Source organism: Eulemur rufifrons, chromosome 30 (assembly GCF_041146395.1).
Source record: "Eulemur rufifrons isolate Redbay chromosome 30, OSU_ERuf_1, whole genome shotgun sequence".
Lineage (NCBI taxonomy): Eukaryota > Metazoa > Chordata > Mammalia > Primates > Lemuridae > Eulemur > Eulemur rufifrons.
Window position 1 is genome coordinate 102,478,490 of NC_091012.1, and position 14,244 is coordinate 102,492,733.

The 14,244-nt window shown below is 37.9% G+C and overlaps 1 non-coding gene across 1 annotated transcript; it reads right to left on the reverse strand.

Annotated features, from left to right (window-relative positions):
- Positions 1 to 7,115: 7,115 nt before the first annotated feature.
- Positions 7,116 to 7,224, reverse strand: LOC138379284 (U6 spliceosomal RNA). Its single transcript, XR_011232061.1, has one exon. It is a non-coding gene; the product is annotated as a U6 spliceosomal RNA (small nuclear RNA).
- Positions 7,225 to 14,244: the final 7,020 nt, after the last annotated feature.

Sequence of the window (14,244 nt, forward strand, 5' to 3'; positions counted from 1 at the left end):
ACACTGCCTGGCACTTGTTAAGCACTTGCAAATGCTGGCCTTTACTATTATAATATGCAAAAGGATATAATATTTACCTATGATTCTAGATGAGAATGGGATAGTTATTGAAACCCTGGCCCACTGTAGCTGCTCTGATTGTGTTATAAATTGTGGCATAAAAAATAAAAGATGATTTTACACTGGAAGTGGTCCTTAGAGGTGATCTGTTTTAAACATCTAATATTGCAAGGGAAGAAACTGAGGCCCATTGAGACTTATTCTAGGCCACACAGCTGTCACATGGTACCTAGAGCTGCGACTAGACCCTGGGGTTCCTGATAATCAATGTTGCCCAGCTCATTCTCTGTCAGTCTGTCTACCTAATTAGCCCTACTGCATTGCACTGTCTCCCCTAGGCTTGGGTAGTTGACAATTTTCTGTTAAATGTTATTCTTTCCCTACTCTGCTGTATTGCTACTGTGAAAAAGTTTAGTTTTTTTTTTTTCTCAAAGAATTGTTTTTTTCATTGAGGCTTCCAGTGTGTTTTTTCCCCTTTCTTGTCACTATGTTAGCATTATGAAATAAACTATAGGTTCTTATGTTTTAACCAGAATTATGATTCAGAGCTTCCTGTTTCATGTAAGGCTGTTCTGTGGGTCAAGGGTGGGGGGAGGCGGGACTAGAAAGTTTCGCTTTTGGTGGCAGCAAACGCCAGATTCTTCTTCTTATTCTTTCTATCTTCTCTTAACACCCAGGTATTTATAGACCTGTGGTCAGACCAAAGAAGCTGTTGAGGAGTTAATAGTATGAGGTAGCTCCCTTAGTAATATATTTTGATGCTTTTCAACCCAATACCATTCTGGCATTAGGTGGCTTTTTATTGTATTTGTTTAGGATTTCTGCCCTGACTACTTCCATGAGGAATATAGAGCAACACAGAAATTACAACATAGAGCAATTAGAAATAAATCCAGGACAGGGATCATTCAGTAGAAATGAAATAGATACTACTAGGCATGCAAGATATTCTGGGCACTGAATTTTTCTTTTTTTCTTCTTCTCCTCCCCTCACCCTCCTCAAGATAAGCACACTAAATTACATCATTGACATCTTTTGGCCAAAAAAAGTGTTCAGATGTGGAGAACCCCCATCTCTGGCTCTGACTATGCTAAGTCTTCTGGTCCTTCCACCACCTTCCCTTTGGTCTGGCTTAACTTGTGGCCACCTATGACTCAGCACTGAATATTCCCAGCTTGAACTTATGATCCTTCCTATTTAGCTTGAGAATGGTGAGAGGCACGTGGGCAGGGAAGTCCCTGCCATCCAAATTCCCAACTCTGCCAAGGCCTTCTTTTCCTTGGGTTCTGTACCCCAGTAATAAAAACAATTTCCTCCTCTCTTACGTTTCTCTGTATTGAGTAATTATACCATCATGCACCCAAAATGTTAAAGGCTAAATTCTGAGAGACACCATACATTCCTTGCTCTCCCCGACCTACAGTTTGCCCCTGGTGACCTAGATCATTTCAGTAGGTGGCTTTCCTGGCAAATATCTTCTTACCTTTAAACCATCAGCTTTTCCTGAAACCTCTCCCATCCTCTGGTAAAATTAGCCTTTCCCTTCTTTGCGTGTTTCCTGGCTCTATTGTATATTCTCTGAGGGCATTGCTGCATTTGTTCAGTACTTTCGTTTTCATGTCTGCTGTGTGCCGGGCACTGTGTTGGGTGGGTGCTGTGGTTATAGCAGTGAACATGAAAGTCATGATTCCTGCCCTTCTAAGCCTTGCAGTCTCAAGGGAGTGTTGGAGTGCAAACAAATACACACATATTTCCTCATAAAGTGTTGTGAGTAATAGAAAAGTCAACTCCTATGAAAAAGGATAATAGATGAGACATAATTTATAGGGGGAGGGAGGGAATGGGAGGAAGTGACAAGTTCATCTGAGACCTGAAAGATGAGTAGGAGTTATCCAGGCGAAGAGCTGGGGAAAGAGCCTCCCAGGCAGAGGAGATAAAGTGGAAATCCCTCAGGTGGAAAGAACCTGGATCCTTTCCCAGCATGGGCCAGTGTGGCTGGACCATAGTGAATGAGGCATAAAGGGGCACATGATAAAATTGGAAGGGCAGGCAGGGGGAAGGTCACACAGGGTTTTGCAGGCCACGTTACCAAGTATCCTAACTTGGTAATGTGAAAGCCTTGCAGATAGATTGGATAGGGCAGAGTGACCAGTGAATGAATGAGCGGGGAGTGTCCCATCCATCTTCGAATATCAAATACCTGGCAGAGAGTGCCCCACACATTGTATGTGCTCATTGCATCTTTGATTAATGAGTAATAACTGCTTTCTTACCAGGATTGCCATGGAGATTAAATGTGATAAGGTATGCTAAAGGGCTTTGTAAAATATAAAATGTTAAATGTTATTCTAGCTGTAATTCACAAGATTCTGTGCTGTGATGCTTACAGACATTCACTGTCACTAGGAAACTCCTCACCCCCCGTTTTCTTTTAAACTAGCAAGATCTCTAGTTTTCCTAATTGGAAAACCAATTAGGTCAATCCATGCCACGAATATGATGTTGTACAGCCTTCTTACATAGTCAAAGTGTGTCTCCATTGCCAATGCCTTTCACTAATTAGGGGTGAGTAGAAACTACCTTATATCACACCATTATGCAGCACTCCTGGTATTAGATATAATTATGGGTGGTGTTGCCAGGGGAAATATAGGTTTCTCTCCTATGCTGAATTTACTCACTAAATCTTTGAATCTAAGGAATTCATTATTTATAAGCTGATTAATGCTGAGGAATAGCACCCTCTGAATCTGCATTTGGTTGTGGGCAAGGCTCATAACATCAAGGTGTGGCTGCCACCAACTGTGGCACTTGATTTTCTAGACTTTTAAAAGATGTAACAAAATGATCAGTGTTTTGCTATTTTTGTGTTAAATATCTATTCCTTGCAGCTCAAGCTGCAAGAACTTCAGACCAGATAATTGACTGATTACTTAAAAGTCCATCTCTGTGCACTGTTGTTGGGATTATAGATTGGTAGAGTCCATTTGGAGGGCAGTTTGGAAGACCTTATCAAAACGTAAGAGGTATGTACCTCCTGTTCTAGTAAATCTATTCTAAAAAGGAAGTGCACAAAGGTCACTTGGTACAAGGATGTTGGTTGCCTTGTTGCCATCTTTTCACTCTGAACAATCTTAATGTCCAGCATGAGAGACCAGTTATATTCATTATGGTGTATACACACTATGAAATGGTGTTCATTTCATTTAAAAGAGTGAAGTAGATCTATATATAGTGACAGAGAATGATGCCAAAAATAAATTTTAAGTGTAAAAAAAAGGTGGGAGAATGGTATGTATTATAGGATCCCATTTGTACAACAGAAAGAAAAGAGATATTATAGGATAGATAGATATAAGAGTTTGTATGTATGTATACTTGCATATGCTTAGAAAATTTCTGGAATGATAAATAAGAAACAGTTCTCAGTTACCTCAGAGATTAGGAATGGCCCGGCTAGGGGTTTTTAGTTTTCACTTGACACTTTACTGCTTGACTTGTTTACAACAACCTGTAATACCTTTAAATAATACAATTTAAATAAAAATTGACACTATTTATGCTAAGAAATAAAAGGTATGATAGTAGTTGAGGTGAGAGAGCAGGTCTGAGGCACAGGAGGCTGAGTTTGGGAAAATCAAGGGCCTCCAAAAGCTACCAAGGAATCATCTTGACCAGAGGGCTTGGGAGAGATGTTGCTTTGTTAAAGTTTAATGCTAAGAAAATAAGTAAGATTAAATTAGGTAAAAATTGTGATTTTATTAGTTTTTTTTTTTTTATGAAACAGTTGTATGTATGTCATTAGTTTTGGTCTCTGGGTGTTTTAATACCTAAGTAGCATAGTATTCCAGACACAATTTAAAAATTAAATATGTCAGTGTCTAGAAGAACAGCTGTTGTTCTTGTTCAACTTGTTTAAATGTTGTGAGTGCTAGGTTATAATTTCTTGAGCTTTTTGCTTAAGGACTTGAGGAGTAATGCAGGTATAGTCTTATGTTTGAAGTAGAGAAAATGTAAGTTGCCTAATATTTACATTATAAAGTTTTGGTTAAATTAAATCTTCAAATCCTTCAGCTCATTTTAGCTCATTTCCCCTGCAGAAAAGAGGGCTTTTGTCTGAGATACAAGAAGTGAAAGGAATGTCTATCAGAACTTCATCTTGATTTGGTATAGTGAAGAGTTCCTTCACCCAGTTGTGCGTGTTCAGAGACAAGTCACTATTCTGTGTTAACTGACCCTGGTTCTCTAATATTTGGAATTTTAGCTAGGAGATGGATAGTAGAACTCTTAACAATGAATTAAGAAGTAAGACAGGTTTTACTCTAGGATATTGATGGAGAAAGAATGTATAATCAGGCAGGTGGCGGAGACTGGAGTGATGGGAACAATTTTAAGAAAGTCTGTGTCATTTTAAGCTGTAGATAGGTATAGAAAGACTGGAATCATAAAGAATGAAACTTCTGAGAGATTTTTCTGTTTGTGGAACCTAAAGAGCATAAGCGGCTGCCTGGAATATGTTTTGGAGTTGGACCTGGACCTGGAGGTCCAGACGGGAAGATTCTTGTCTTTGTTGATGATCACAGAAGCAGTTAGAAATGGCCCAAGCTTAGACCAGGAATAAAGGAGGGAAGAACTGGCAGAAGAAACCAGACATCATAGAAAGATAAACAGATGACCCTGAACTGCGAGTGGGCTGCATTTTGTATGTGCTGAGAGCCTGTATTTGACTGCCCCTTATAGAAGATGTGCTTAGATATCTCGCCCATAGTAAAGTATTCTGATGTGACTGAGGTCAAGAAAGAGAACAAATTATAATGGCTACCATTTATTGAGTACTTACCATGTGCTTTTAAAAGTGTTTTACATGGATTATCTCATTTAATCTTCATGTTAACTGTATAGGAGGTAGGAACTGAGGCATAAAGTAGTTGAGTAATATTCTGAGATCGTAATTTGTAGAGCCTGGGTCCAAGGAAGTCTGGCTCTAGAACCTGTGTTCTTAGTTACTTTGTATTCCTAGGACCATAGCTCCCAGAATTCCTCCTCCACCACCACCCCAAAACAGTCAGGGTGGTGGCCAGTTGTGAAAGAAGGAAACTTCCTATTAGAGCAGCAGTCCCCAAACTTTTTGGTGCCAGGGACCATTTTCATGGAAGACAATATTTCCGTGGACTGGGGATGGGGGGTATGGTTTCAGGATGATTCAAGCACATTACATTTATTGTATACTTTATTTCTATTATTATTACATTGTAATATATAATAAAATAATTATACAACTCACCATAGGTTGGGGACCCCTGCATTAGAGTACTCTTGCTGTGGTCCTAATGATCAAGTGAAATGATTTCAAGGGAGTAAGAAAGCAGAAGGTTTGAATAAAAAGCCTATGGATAAGTGAAATATAATACAATTCTGTGGCCAAAATTCTATATTCTTTCTAAATTTAAGTAAGTAATTTGCGAGTATCTTCTGTGTGGAAGACAGTACTAGGTATCATGTGTGGGACTAAGATGATTCAGAAGCGGACATGGTCCTCCCAAAAGCTAGTCTCTGGGATAGTTAGAACATGTGCACAAATAACCATGACCCAAGCTAGTGTTAGAGACATGTTCAGAGAGTTATGGACTACCACAGCAAAGTATTTTAGCCAGCAAAGTATCAGGTACATTTGAGGCAACTAGAAAAGAAAGTGTCATGCTAGGACTGTTATATTTATATGCATTGTCTCATTAACTCCTCATAACAACCCTTTATTAGCCAAATAGTTTATTATCAAAACTAGGACACTTTTGAAAGTGGAGTGCTAGTCAGATAGAGAAGGCATAATCCCAGAAACCCAGGAAAACCAGGACCTATGAGGCAGTTGGTGTCCTTCCCATTTAACACATGAGAAAAATGAGGCTGCATGTCACGTGGCTAGGAAGTGGTGGAGCTTGGACTTGCATCCAGCTCTGGCTCCAAAACTGAAAGATCTGTACTTCATTCTGTATGCAATGGGGTTGCAATTGAAGGACTTTGAGCAGAAAACTGTCATGGTCAGAACTATACAGGACAGATGGAAAGGAGATACTGAATTGGGATGATGAGTTAGGAGATTGCTGAAAAAGATTCAGATAGAATATTACAAGGGCCTGGATATAAGATGTTGACTTTGGGAATTTAAAGGAAGGGATAAAAGTGAGAGATATCACAAATCACAGAGGAAGAAATGACAAAGTTTTACTACTGGTCAACTTTGAAGGGAGAAGAGTAAAGGATGACACAGGATTTCAAATTATTTTAGTGAAAACATTATATTAACCAAAAGTAGCCATTGTAACCTTAAAAGGTAATGTGAGTTTTTGTTGGCATACTAGACTAAGAGAAAATCTACTTCCCAGTATAGTTGATTTACTGACTTGTAATCTCAGCAAATTATTTAACCCGTCTTTGCTCATCTGTAAAGTGTAATGTTATCTGCCACTGCAAAAGCCCCTGAACTCTAGCACAGGTTGTCTGAATGCTTTTTTTTACCCCCACATTTTCAGCATTTGAGTGCTCATGCACAGTAATATGAAATTGAATTCTAGTGTTGAATACACTCATTTTTACATCATACTGCAAAATAATAATTGTGATATTAATAATGGATTTTCTCCCTCTTCTGAACTCCTGCTTCTGTTATCACCTTTAACTACTTGTCAGATGAATTGTTATGCCAGCTTTATAACATCTTTTCTGTCATTGTCTTAAATTGTTATTTAAATTCTTGATTATGGTTTAACTTTTTTATACCTTAACTTAGCTCTCCAGATAGAGTAGAAGATCCTTGGATAGGAACATACTTTACTTGCCCCTCTGTTCTTCCTAATGTCTTAAATAAAGGAACCCAGGAAGTATTTATTGATGTGATTCAACCAGCTCATGTGCACAATAAGACTTTTGTACATTATACTCTGTTAATATGGTCTCAAATAATATTGGGTTTTTGATAGCTGTATCTTACTATGAGCTCATAATGAGCCCAAGGCCCACTTCTTTCTCCAAGTTTCTATCTCTTAAAATTTTTTTAAAAACTATGGAATGCTTCATGAATTTGCATGTCATCCCTCTGCATGGGCCATGCTAATCTTTTCTCTGTATTGTTCCAGTTTTAGCATATGTGCTCCTGAAGTGAGTACTCTGTCAATTTTTTTAACAAGAACCTTTCTTTCTATGCCTTTACTTAAATATTAATGTAGTTAAATTTTTATTTCTTGTTAATCTTACTCATTTTAGCTTTATTATCATACATATTTCATAAATATCCTTATCGAAGTAATTGATAAAATATTTCTTGGTGTATTAGTTTTCTTTCACTGCGTAATAAAATACTACTACAAACTTAGTTGCTTAAAACAACACACATTTCTCATTTCATAGTTTCTGTGGGTCAGGAGTCTGTCATGGCTCAACTGGGTCCTCTGCTCAGGGTCTTACAGGCTGCATTAAAGATGTTGGCAGGTCCTGTGGTCTCATCTCACTCAGGCTCCTCTTCCAAGTTCACATGGTTGTTGGCAGAATTTAGTTTTTTGTGGTTGTAGGACTGAGGTCTTCAGATCGTAGGGGCTGCTTGCAGTTCCCTGCCACATGGCCTTCTCCATAGGCAGTTTACATCATAGCAGCTTGCTTTTTCAAGGCCAGCAAAGGATAAAGTCTCTTTTTCAGGGTGACAGGAAGGAATCGTGTTTGTGTGTGTGTGTGTGTGTATGTGAGATATATACATACATATATGCCTAGTCATGGGAGTGACATCCCATTACCCCTGCCATATTCTATTGATTAGAACCTAGTCACAGGTCTTACCCATACTCAGGGAAAGGGGATTAAACAAGGACATGAACACCAGGAAGTGGGCATTATTGAAGGTCACCTATGGTCTGTCTGCTACACTTGGCATAGCTCTGAATCAGATTAATTGAAGACTTTCTAATTTATCATTAATCCTTTAATGAACACTCACTTTGGTAAGGCTGCTCTAACAGCTATGAGTCTAACTTTACTGTCATCCAGCAAATGTTTTTTTGTCTTGCTTACAAATATATGATGAGAAATGATTTTCAATAATTTGCCTGAAATCATTCATTGTGTGGGGCCTTCTACTGAGACAGAGTGCTGTAGTGGGAATAGGGTTGTAGAGATGATTTTAGTTTGAGTGCCTATTAGATATCCAAGTAGAGATGTTCATCTCCCCTGTATCTGGGATTTAGGAGGGAATCTAGGCTAGGGTAGTGATTTGGGAATCCTTTGTGTATAGATGGTAAATGGAGCCTAGGGTATGGGTACACTTTGAGAGGGGAAGGGTGCCAAGGGTAGAATTCTGGGGAAATCCAGGTACTCTGTCTGAGGGATTCCCCTTACCTCCTAATGTAACAACCCAAACAAAAAATGGAAAGAAGTTACCCAGGTTCAGAGGAAAAGCTGTATTATCTTTGTCTGCTTCTGCCTTCAGTCTTATCTCTTCCTGTCTATTCCGGGTCCTGTTTATCCAATTATCCCCCTTTTCTTCTGATATCTCTTTCTGTTCCTTTCCACTGGACCCATTCACTAGATCTGTGGTCCCTAATCCCCAGGCCGTAGACCGGTACTGGTCCATGGCCTGTTAGGAACTGGGCCACAAAGCAGGAGGTGAGTGGCAGGTGAGGGAGTGAAGCTTCATCTGTATTTACAACTGCTCCCCAAAATTTGCATCACTGCATAAGCTCTGCCTCCTGTCAGATCAGTGGCATTACATTCTCATAGAAGTGTGAACCCTACTGTAAATTGTGCATGTGTGGGATCTAGATTGTGTGCTTCATGCTCCTTATGAGAATCTAATTCCTGATGATCTGAGGTGGAGCTGAGGTGGTGATGCTATCACTGGGGAGCAGCTGTAAATACAGATTATCATTAGCAGAGAGGTGTGACTGCACAATGAATGTAATATGCTTGAATCATCCCCAAAGCACCCCCCTCTGATCCATGGAAAGATTGTCTTCCATGAAACCAGTCCCTGGTGCCAAAAAGGTTGGGGACTGCTGCACTAGATTATCTATAAACATGTTCTGGTCTCCCTTTGCTGTGCCATCTAGCTACTGATACCTATCTAGCCAGCTACTTAACCGTTCTGGGCCTCAAAGATTGAGGGATGTGATGTAGGGAAGAGGTTATGATTTTTAAGAAGCTTCTTTCAGATCTAAATTCTATTCTGCCATCTTATTTCTCTTCCTTTTTCCCTTTTTGGTTCTGTTGACTGTTCAGTTCCCTTCTGAAACTTCCCTCCCTGGCCACAGGGTTGTTGTACTCCCCTAGTTCTCTTTCTGCTGGACTCTCCTGCTGCTGCTCCGTTGCTTTTGTTTCCCTCTGCACACTAATTGTGTCCATATTTATGGGTTTCAAGTTCTTTGCCCTTTCTCTTTATACTCTTTGGGCCTGAGATTTCATCTATCCTCCTGGCTTTACCTTTTTTTGTTTTTTAATGATTGAAGTAACATACAATTACAGGTTCATCTTAAATAATATAGAAGCATCTAGAGTAAAAAGCGAAAATGCCCCTTCAACCTCCTCCTCAGGGGTAACCACCATTATCAGGTGGTTGTCTTTTTTCCAGGTGTTGAGTCCCAAATCTATACATGTAGCTCTAAGCTCTAGTTTTCATCTGTAGCTACAATAAGGATACCCTTACTCGGGTGTTTCACCATCAGCATATCAAATCAGCTAGCTGAATGCCCTTGGGTATGTGGTTGATGTGGCTCTTTTTATGGTTATTTTTGTTCTGTGGTTCTTCTATGTCTTATATTTATTTATTTTTGTGTCCCCATAGCATTAAAGAGTAAATATTCCTTATATGTTTGGTTGATTCTGTTATTTTATGGCTGATAAGCTTCTATTAGTACTCCCTCCCAACTTGCTTATATGCAAGGAAATAGAATAAACCTCTGTCAAAACTTTAGATGAAAATGTATATGGCTGGGTATAGGGTGTTATCACTGGGAACCAGAACATGTGGACAGTTTACTGGGTAACAGGAAGCATGGAGACTTGATGGAAGAGAATGGGGTTGGTACATAGGTAGTATGTTGAACATTTTGGTCAGTAAATTAAAGTCATACGAAGCGTAGAATTATTTTTTCTAGATCTGTGAAAAATGATGCTGGTATTTTAATAGGGATTGCATTGAATTTGTAGATCACTTTGGGTAGCATAGACATTTTAACAATGTTGATTCTGCTGACCCATGAGCATGGTATGGTTTTCCACCTGTTTACGTCCTCCGCTATTTCCTTCCTCACTGTTTCGTGGTTCTACCTGTAGAGGTCTTTTACTTCCTTAGTTAAATATATTCCTAGGTATTTTATTTTCTTTGTTGCTATTGTGAAGGGTATTAAGTCTTTGATTTGGTTCTCAGTTTGACTGTTGTTGGAGTATAGGATAAAACTTGAGTATCTTAATCTAAAATATTAGCTACCAAAGTCACTATTCATGTGAAAACATTGTTTTGGCCCTGAAAGAGATACATGGGTAAACTCTGCAGTGTAATGGATCATTTTGCAAAAGTATATATGTGTCTTAAATATGTGTATTAAATGCAGATTAACTGGAGGGGTTATGCTTTTTGAGAATCCAGATTGTCAACGAAATTTGATCATTGTATGCTGTATTAATTAGGCTATGTCATAAGCAGTAATACACTGAAATTTGTTTGTTAAAGCTTAATTCAAAAGGAATTTAGGGTAGCCATGTTAGAGGATCTGTAGTAGTGGTTCTCAACTGAGTGCAGTTTTGCCCCTCTGGGGACATTTGGCAATGTCTGGAGACATTTTTGGTTGTCACAACTGTGGGAGGTGTTACTGGTATCTAGTGGAAGGTGGCCAGAGAATCTGAAAAATATCCTGCGATGTGCAGTACAGCTCCCTACAACAAAGAATTATCTGACCCAAGATGTTGGTAGTGCTGAAGTTGAGGAACCCTAATCTAGGGAATTTGGGGTAGGGCAGGAGATCTATGGAGGTGGTCATTGATGGCCCTTTGTGTTAATGCTGATGTCTTGTAATTCTTAACCTTGCTACCTAGTGGAAAGCTGGAGGATATGACAATTGTTTGCATTTCAGTAATAGCAGCATAAATATCAGATAGATGAACCATTTATTTGCTTTTCTAGGTATTCTTATTTGAATATTAAAGTAAATTATTCCAAAACTTTGTCAACACTCATTTTTCCAAGGGGAACTTATTGCCAGAGCATTCAAGAGAGATAAACAAGAATGGTAAGACTTGATGTAATTTTATCTTGAGTTATTGCATTTTAATGCTTAGTCCTAAATACCACATGTGAACTTATCTTAAACTAAGATATAGCTTAGGAGTTCAAATGGGTTGCCCAAGGTCACGTAGTGATTTATTCATAGACCCAAGGTCAGAAATCAGGTTCTTTGATCCCCAGGCTATGTTCCTTTGATTTGGCTATTGCTTCTGTGTCACATCTCTGCTTTGAGTGTCCTGAAGAATACAATTACGTATGTCAAAGATTGGAAGGTCTTAGGTGCTGGGCATTTTGTAAATTTATATAAGAATATTCAATATTATCAGTAATCTTTTTAAAAAAGCAATAAAAATAATCCAAAATAATGCAGAGTAAAACATAAGAAGTTATACTTTTTCACCTATTAAAATGGATGAAATATTGCAGCAAATGGGACAGAGCTTAAAGGAAGTGGTAGGGTGAAAGGACCATTAATATAACACAGCTGGATGGCATTTCTTTAAGCTACCATTTTGAAGAATGTTGCTGTTTGGACTGACTCCCAAACTCCATTTGGCTAGCACTTTGGAATTTTAAATGGGTAAAAAGTATGATTTTCCATTGCTCCCAGCTGCCCTGCATGGTTTAAGAGACAACTATTTAAAAGACAGAGAGTATAACCAGCATTGATTTGCTTTATGAACTTGGGAAATATACACTTTTTTTAGCTTAGTTTTTTCATAAATGGATGATGATGATGAAGATAATGGAATTAATATTTATTGATCCCTTACAATTTTCCAGGTACTGTTCTAAGTCCTTTACACATATTATATTGTTGTTAATGAATATAAGTACAACTTTATAAAGTAAATACTATTATCATCCCCCTTTTAAAATTGAGGAAACAGAGGCAAAGAGAAATTAAGTAACTAGCTTTCACAGCTAATAAGTTATGCCTGGTATGAATGGAGATATGCTGGAAGTGCAAATACACACCAGGTTTCAAAGACTTAGTGTGATAAAAAGGATGTAAAATATCTCAATATTTTTTTTATTGATTACATGTAGAAGTGATAATATTTTAGATATATTGGGTTGAATAAAATATAATAGTAAAGTTAATTTCATTCGTTTTTTGTACTTAATGTGGCTTCTGGAAAATTTTAAAATACATAGGTGGCTCACGTTTTTATATTTCCGTTAGATGGTACTGCTCTGGAGAGTTTTATCAAGCTAGCTCCTGTAGGTGGACAATATCTCATCCTTATATTACATACATGAGACTAAAAGCTGAGGAAGACAAAAAAGTTAAGTACATTGGGTAAAGTTGCTGCTATAACTATCATGTCTCTAAGGTGGACATTAGGCCTATTCTTTAATGCTTGCATTATTTAGGGGTGGGGAACAAGGAAGCTTTTAAATTTAGGTACATTCTAAAGTTTTAGTCCCATATAAATCTATTGAATAACTGTGTAAGGCCCTGTGTTGACACTGTGGATCATATAAAAATAAATGACTTGGACCTTGCCATCCAAGAGCTTATAATCTAGTAAAAGAACATATACACATATGACTATACATAAAATCACATAAAATGAGTGGTAGGAACAAAGAGTTTAGAATCTTAAGAGAACAAGAGGTAATTTGCAGCTCAGGTGAGGAGGGAAGGTTTAAGAAGGAGGTGACACATTTCAGCTGGTTGGAGAAGGAAGGATAGGATTTGAATAGAAGTCCCCTGCATACACAAAAGGACATGCAGAACTAGGTGACAGGTCACTGAGCTGGTATGGTTTTTGATTCACCAAACAGCTCTGTGTAGCACAAAATAGAGATAGGTTGTATACCTTGAAATGTACATTTTTATTAAGGACCCATTGTGTTGATATGACTTCCTCATCAGACCCGTTTCTTGCATGTACATAGAAACTTCCCATCATAGAACAGACTACTTATCTAAGTCTTTTTGATGCCGAGCACCTGATCAGCCAGGCAGCAAGGGTTGAGTAAACACATAGCTCTTGCCTATGCATATGTTTCTAGGTATGCATAGATGGATGCGCAGGCAGACAAATTGTTTTTATGCTGTGGTTAAAATGGCCACACCTTGAAATTTAGATTTAACTTGAATTTTTTCTTGTCTAATCTCTGAAGCAAATAATTGTAGTTACCTCCATGGGGAAGAGTAAGCATGGGGACAGAAAGAGGCCAGAAATATTACTCCAATAGAAGCTTCTCTACCTTGAAGTGGGAAAAGTAGAAAAAAATATTCCCCTCACTTCACCACTACCACTGTGTTCAATTCTGGCCTTTCCTTCCAGCTACAAATTGTACATCAAATTGATTGGTTTGGTTTTGTGTGGAAGTTATTTGGCATTTAAAAAAATTGAAAAAAAAAAGGAATGTTGCTTTCAAGATAAAATCTGGAAAGAAAAGAATTCTATAGCCTTAGGTAAGTAGTAGGGACTTTCCAGTCTATATTTGTAGGTAGGGTACCTTTGTCTTCTAGGTGGTTTGTTTTTTGGTTTGTTTGTTTTATGCTAATAGAGTTTCACCCCATTAATGTAGATTCTACAGTGACTCCTTCCTGTTCTCCAGAGAATATAATACAGTTAATTAGGTTTTCCTTTTATAGAATACTAAATGTTAAAGCTACAAAGGGGTACTCTTATACAATGTTAGAATAGCTAAATCCCTTAGTCAGAAATGACAACCCATCTCAAAAAAATAAAAGTAAATGTAATATGTTCTTGTTATAACCAGTTTTTTAAAATTAAAAAATACAAATAAAACAATTTTAATATCCTAAATTTAAAAAGAGAACCATTGTTAACATCTGTGTGTATAACCTTTTATATCCTCTGTGTGTGACTTTAATAATAAAACTGATCATAGCATCTTATAAACTGCCCTTTTTCATCTTTACATTGTAGATCTATTT